Raw genomic sequence first — 6,213 nt, 5'->3', positions numbered from 1 at the left:
ATCATAATATTGAATTCCCCCCTCCCCTTTAACATTACATTGGAACACATTAGTTTACCTTTTTAAATGAAAAACATTGAGTTCTCATACCTGGTTTTGCGTCTTGCAGGCATCTCAATATCTACTAGCTAATATTATCAATGCAGGATTTTGAAGTCATGCCAAAACTGATATCATGTAGCAGATAATATAGTACTAATGCTAATATCTGTAAAGTAATAAAATGTCTGCAACCCTCAAAGCAGGTTCAGAGAATGTCATACCCTTCTTAGGTATATGTATTCACCACAATATCAATGTTTTATCTCATTTTTTTGTTCTTTTTGTTGCAGTTGATGACCTGTCAAGTTGAATATGGCCTTTAGTCTCGTGTAGAAAAACACAAGCAAAGACTGCTGAATCAGGTCAGCAGTTCATCTGATCCATCATTTTGTGCCACACAATGGGCCACTGAATGTTTTGAGGAAGCTTACAAAGAATAATCGGGAAAATAGAATAGAATGACAGAGTTGAAAGGGACCTAGGAGGTCTTCCAGTCCAACCTCCTGTTCAGGCAGGACTCCCTGTATAATGCCTACCTGTAACAACTGTTGCCTCTAAGTAGCAATTATTTAACAAATATTGTCTGTGGTTTGACAGCACACCATGAGTATTAATAAAACTAACAATCTCCTTTTAAAACCACCGAGTCCATCTAAATTAGGGGCATTTCAATTGGATGTATTATTCTATCTGATATAAGCAAATTCTTATTCAGTTATGGCTAAAATTACACAGCATGATAAATGCTAAACCCAGCCTAACAAAACATCTGATCACATGTGATGTCTGGTTCACACGTTGGCTGAACTTTCACAATATGTTGAAGTACAAACAACATAACCATAAGGGTTGTTTATTTGGTTGTTTGAAATTAACCAATGAATTCTGGCAAGAAGTATTTCGCAGAGTTATTTAGAGTTATACTGTGTGACTACTGCATGCAAATGTCAAGGAAGTAGCAACAAAACTCACTGTGGTTGAACTACAATTCAGCTGGCATCTTTGAACACCAGCAGATTGCTAAACTTGAGTGTGGGCTTTTAACTGAAAATATTTTAAATAGGCTTATTGTTTAATGACCTGGCCATTGGGAGGCAGTAAAACAACACAGATGGGGAAGCATTTGCTCTCTGTTACTTGAATAAAGTTCATGAATATTGAAATAAGTATCTATGCCTGCCTGGCTTCATTGATTTTATCTACTAATGGGTCAAGGAAAAAGGGAAATAGAGGAAGAAGGACAAGGACACGGCAGAAAGAAAACAAGAAAGCCAGAAATCAAGATAGTTTTGGATTGTATAAAAGTGATAGTGAGTGGAAAAAAAGGAGTTGGACAGAGACTTCTCCAATCTGACAATTTAGTTCTCCCAAAATTCACAGGCTAGACATTGCCACTATAACTTGTACTTAGAGAGCTCAGGTTCAAGAAAATTGCTAAAACTTGCCTTTTAGAGAGTGACTCACCTACTTTGGCATGAATTGGCAGTGCTGCTTTTGTAGGGAAACCTCTGTCCTAGACTTAATAAAAAATGACATGGGTTGGACCAGTGACTTTGTGTACAAAGCGGCCACACCTCAATTGAATCTTCTCTGGCACTTTTATTGCTTTGTCTTCTGCCTTGTTATGCTCAGAACTGTGGAATCCTGGGAAATGTCATTTTCAATTTTTTTTTGAGATTTCCATACCATCCGGATGAGAGAAAGCCTTACATCAGAAAGTGGATAGTTAGTGGAACCAGTTTTGAGGGGAAACAAACAGTTTTACCTATTAATTGAATTTCTTACATTTCTATTCTGGTTTGTTTAAGGAGCTCAAATGCACACATGATGTTTACCCCTCCTTTTAGTTTTATAATAATATCTTTATGAGGTAGGTTGGATGAAAGGGAGTGACTCACCCCAAGACACTCAGTGAAACCTGCAAAGGATTGGGAATCTGAAACTTCTTAGTCCCACTAAATCACAACATCACTTTTTATTTGTTGGTTTTTGGAATGACCTTTGTAACCAAGTTTAACTTTATAACTTTACATAAAGTTAATATTAACTTTATATTAACTTTATATAAAGTCAAGCCTGGTGACCAAGGGCCTTCCAACAATGTTGGAAGGCTTTGACTTATCTCCTTTTAAATTTCATGCAAAGCCTACATTGACACCAAGCCAAGAATATTGTTGACAATGGAAAAGATAGCAATAGCAGTAGCACTTAGACTTATATACTCTTCACAGTGCTTTATAGCCCTCTCTAAGCAGTTTATAGAGTGAGCATATTGCCAACAACAATCTGAGTCCTCAGACTGTTGGCTTGATTCAGCCAACTAGGAGTACTCAGCCATCTAGGAAACATACTGTATACTTATGGTATGTCTGCCTGCTGTTCAGAATTGCATCTGTCCCCATAACTGCATGGCCGATCTCATTCAGGAAAGGCTTACAAAAAAGGAACAAGGTGTTTTGTGAACCTGAATACACTGATGTTGAGATTTTTTTGCTTCTTCTCTTCAATCGTGTCAGATCTTGCAGACTGCCCAGACAAGTCCTGAAGTTTTCTCGGCAAGGTTTTTCAGAAGTGCATTGCCATTGCTGACAGAAAGTGACTAGTCCAAGATTATCCAGCTGACTTTGTGCCTAAGACAGTACTAGAATCTCCCAGTTTCTAGCCTGAAGCCTTAACCACTACATCAAACAGGGTCTCACTGAGATATTATTCTCTCAGTATTTATGGTATATTCCTTCCCAATATAATATGGATTTTGGTATGGTTTATCTTTTCTCTGGCCTTGTTTTAATTGTTGTAATCTGTGGCATATTGCCTAGTGTTACTTCATCATTTAAGACAATTTGACTAAATGCATAAATAAAAGCATGTCATGCTGGGCTAGAAAGAGTTTAAGTTTAAACAAATGATCTTTGCATTTTCTAATTCCTAAATGTTCCAATTTTTGAAAGCAACTCATATCTGATTGCACAATTTCCTAAAGAATGGTATTCATATAAATTTTATGGACCAGATAAACCTTCCTTTCAAAGCAAAGAGGATTAAACCATGAATTGTTCACATGAGACAATTGAAACTGAGCATATGCAAAGGGCCTTTTAAGGTTCTATCTGTGCAGGTAGAATAAGGAGAAAGGGATTTAACTATAGGTGGCACATGTAAAAATGCTATCTCTTCATACCAAATCATGAAAGAAACCATACTATGATTGATGCAATTGGATTTTATTTATTACATTTATGAAATGATTTATTATCTGAATGATGAAGAAGAATTCGGCATGACTCAATCTATACGTCTCGATCACGTACAATTGTGCTCGAGCCAAGTTTATTTGAACAGCTCTTGGGACAGACCACAAAGTTCTGCCCATTGAACAGGAAGTTTCACTGAAGGATTCTGTGGTTCCTCCTTCCTGGTTCCTATTTAAAGTAGAAGTGTTGATAATTTGTCAGCCAGCATCGACAAATGTAAACTATTAAGGAGGCCACCTGAATCAAGGGGCCCTTGGTCATTTGAAGGTCTTCCCTCAGGCATTTGTTCGGTTCCTTCATATTGCACATCTCACCTAGACAGTACAGGACAGAGTATATGATACTGATTTGCCAAATACTATAGTGTACACACACACACACACACACACACACACACACACACACAAACACACTCCCCCTACAAAGTCATGAGGTCACCACACTTTATATTCTCTCTCTTTCTCTCTGTGTATGGTTGTGTGTGTATGTATATCTATATCTACATGTATATGCATGTTTGTACATATGCCTGCCTGCCTGCCTGCCTGCCTGCTTATCTATCTATCTATCTATCTATCTATCTATCTATCTATCTATCTATCTATCTATCTATCTATCTATCTATCTATCTATCTATCTATCTATCTATCATACCTACCTACCTACCTACTTACCTACCTACCTACCTACCTACCTACCTACCTACCTACCTACCTACCTACCTACCTACCTACCTACCTACCTACCTACCTACCTACCTACCTACCTACCTACCTACATACATACATACATACATACATATATATATATATATATATATATATATATATATATATATATATATCTCCCTCCCTCCCTCCCCCCTCTCTCTGCGAACAATTTTTTCCGCTATGCAAATAGACTTCTATACCTTTTCTTTTTTTAAATAAACAATAATTTGTATTTTACAACTCTGCCTTAAAAAAGAAACTCGGTATGTTTATGTGCCAATAGCTGCATATTGCAATTGCTACACTTTTATTGCCAGTGATGTCAATGGGAGGTTATTTAAGGTGAATTGTGTGAACTCAAGAATCTGGTTTTCTTCCCAGCTTTTAGAACTGTAAACATTTTGAAGAAATCTTATATTTTTCCTTTATATTTGGAACTGCATGCTTCTCTTGGCTGAATTAGGCAATTGTGATTGGAAATGCGTTCTTTATTTAATCTTGAGTATTTATCTAGATTAAGCATAGCATTCTCTTCAGACTTTTAAATAAACATTGCCCTCTAGCAGTTGAATTGCTTACAGTTAGGTAAGGTATATGAATAAAAAAAGTGACACAAATTATGAAGGAACATTGAATGACTTCTTTCTGCATGAATTGTGGCACAAACAATGGTATAATTAGCAAAGGCCATGGAGGAATATAACTCTCAATATTTTGTCAGTGACATTTTTAATGCAAAAATCAAATTAATCACTGGCAAAGAAACTGCAGATAAATATGCTATGCTTAGAACAGCATTTTTTAAATAGGATCCATCTTTCTCTGTCTTAGTTTCTCAATACTGGATTATTCCTCTGATAAACTGAAGAAAATTAATACCATTTAATCCCATCTTGTCAGCCTTACGAGGCCATCCAGAAGAAGCATGACCAGATAAATTAATTCTACTTTATTGTAAGTTTACATTAGCAGAATCTTGCAAATCTGAAAGTACATTTCTCTCCTGTTGCTTTTACAGCCCAAGAAGATAAGGGAATCCCTTCTGAGACATATGCCCTGCTCTCATTTCTGGTTTGGCTAAATTGATTCTTATCTAACCATTCCACTGGCTGTGGCTGTTTCATCTGTCTCCCAATATTATTCCTGTACAGTGGTACCTCAGTACACAACTTCTTCAAAACTTGTCAAATTTGGTACTCAATACATTTTGATGTGAAACTGTTGTCCCAGTACTCGGCATTTATTTAGTATTTGACATGCTGTAATAGGAAGAGAGGGAGAGCTGTGTTAATTCATATGGCTTTGAATATCTTAAAGTTATGATATTCTGGAAAATGGCCATTTGACTTTCAACAGATATATAGAGTGTTGAGAGCTGTGTTTTTATTCCAGCTGTGTGGGCTACTCCAGTGTAGAATGTTAACACAAGAGAAAGGTAAGGCTCATAGCTGGACATATATATATACTTTTAAAAATGACAATAAATAAAACCCAAAATTACATTAGTCTTGCTTCACTCAAAGAGATCTGTTACATAAGGTGAGATTATAACTCTTATTGGTGGACTGCTCATGTCAGTGTTAGTGTGGCTGTCACTCAGTACCTCCATTTTTCTCCATATATGGATATCTATCTCTACCTCAGAGAGAGAGAGAGAGAGAGAGAGAGAGAGAGAGAGAGAGAGAGAGAGAGAGAGGGAGGGAGGGAGGGAGGGAGGGAGGGAGGGAGGGAGAGAGAGAGGGAGAGGGAGAGGGATTGGAACTGTCAAACTGAATCACTCATTAAAACTTGTCAGAATCTTAATAATACATCTGTAGGTCTAAAATCATGGAAATGTAGATTTATATCTATTACCACCTGCAGAATATCTCCAGGTTACCTTAGAACAATTATTCAGTTCAATTTATCTTACAGAAGTTTTCTGATACAGTGATTTCAGACAGATCCTGTTTGAAAGAAATGCCATGACTTTAAATTAATAGTTCAATTGATCATTCTCTTTATACTGTGGACAGTGAGTAGCATAAAAGGAACTTGTTACACCCAAGTTTGTTCTTGTGAAAGAAGGTATATTTGCTGCTTGTCCTTAAATAAGATTGTGCTATCGCATATATGTTTTCAACAATTGGTCTTTCTTTGTCCACAATAATCCAGCTAGAAGAACTCAATGCCAAAAATTAGAAGAACAATAGCATATGAGATTTATT

Source organism: Thamnophis sirtalis, unplaced genomic scaffold (genome assembly GCF_051295495.1).
Source record: "Thamnophis sirtalis isolate CommonGarterSnake01/CBP01778 unplaced genomic scaffold, rThaSir2_p1.2 scaffold_4, whole genome shotgun sequence".
Lineage (NCBI taxonomy): Eukaryota > Metazoa > Chordata > Lepidosauria > Squamata > Natricidae > Thamnophis > Thamnophis sirtalis.
Note: the sequence above shows the minus strand (reverse complement) of the source record.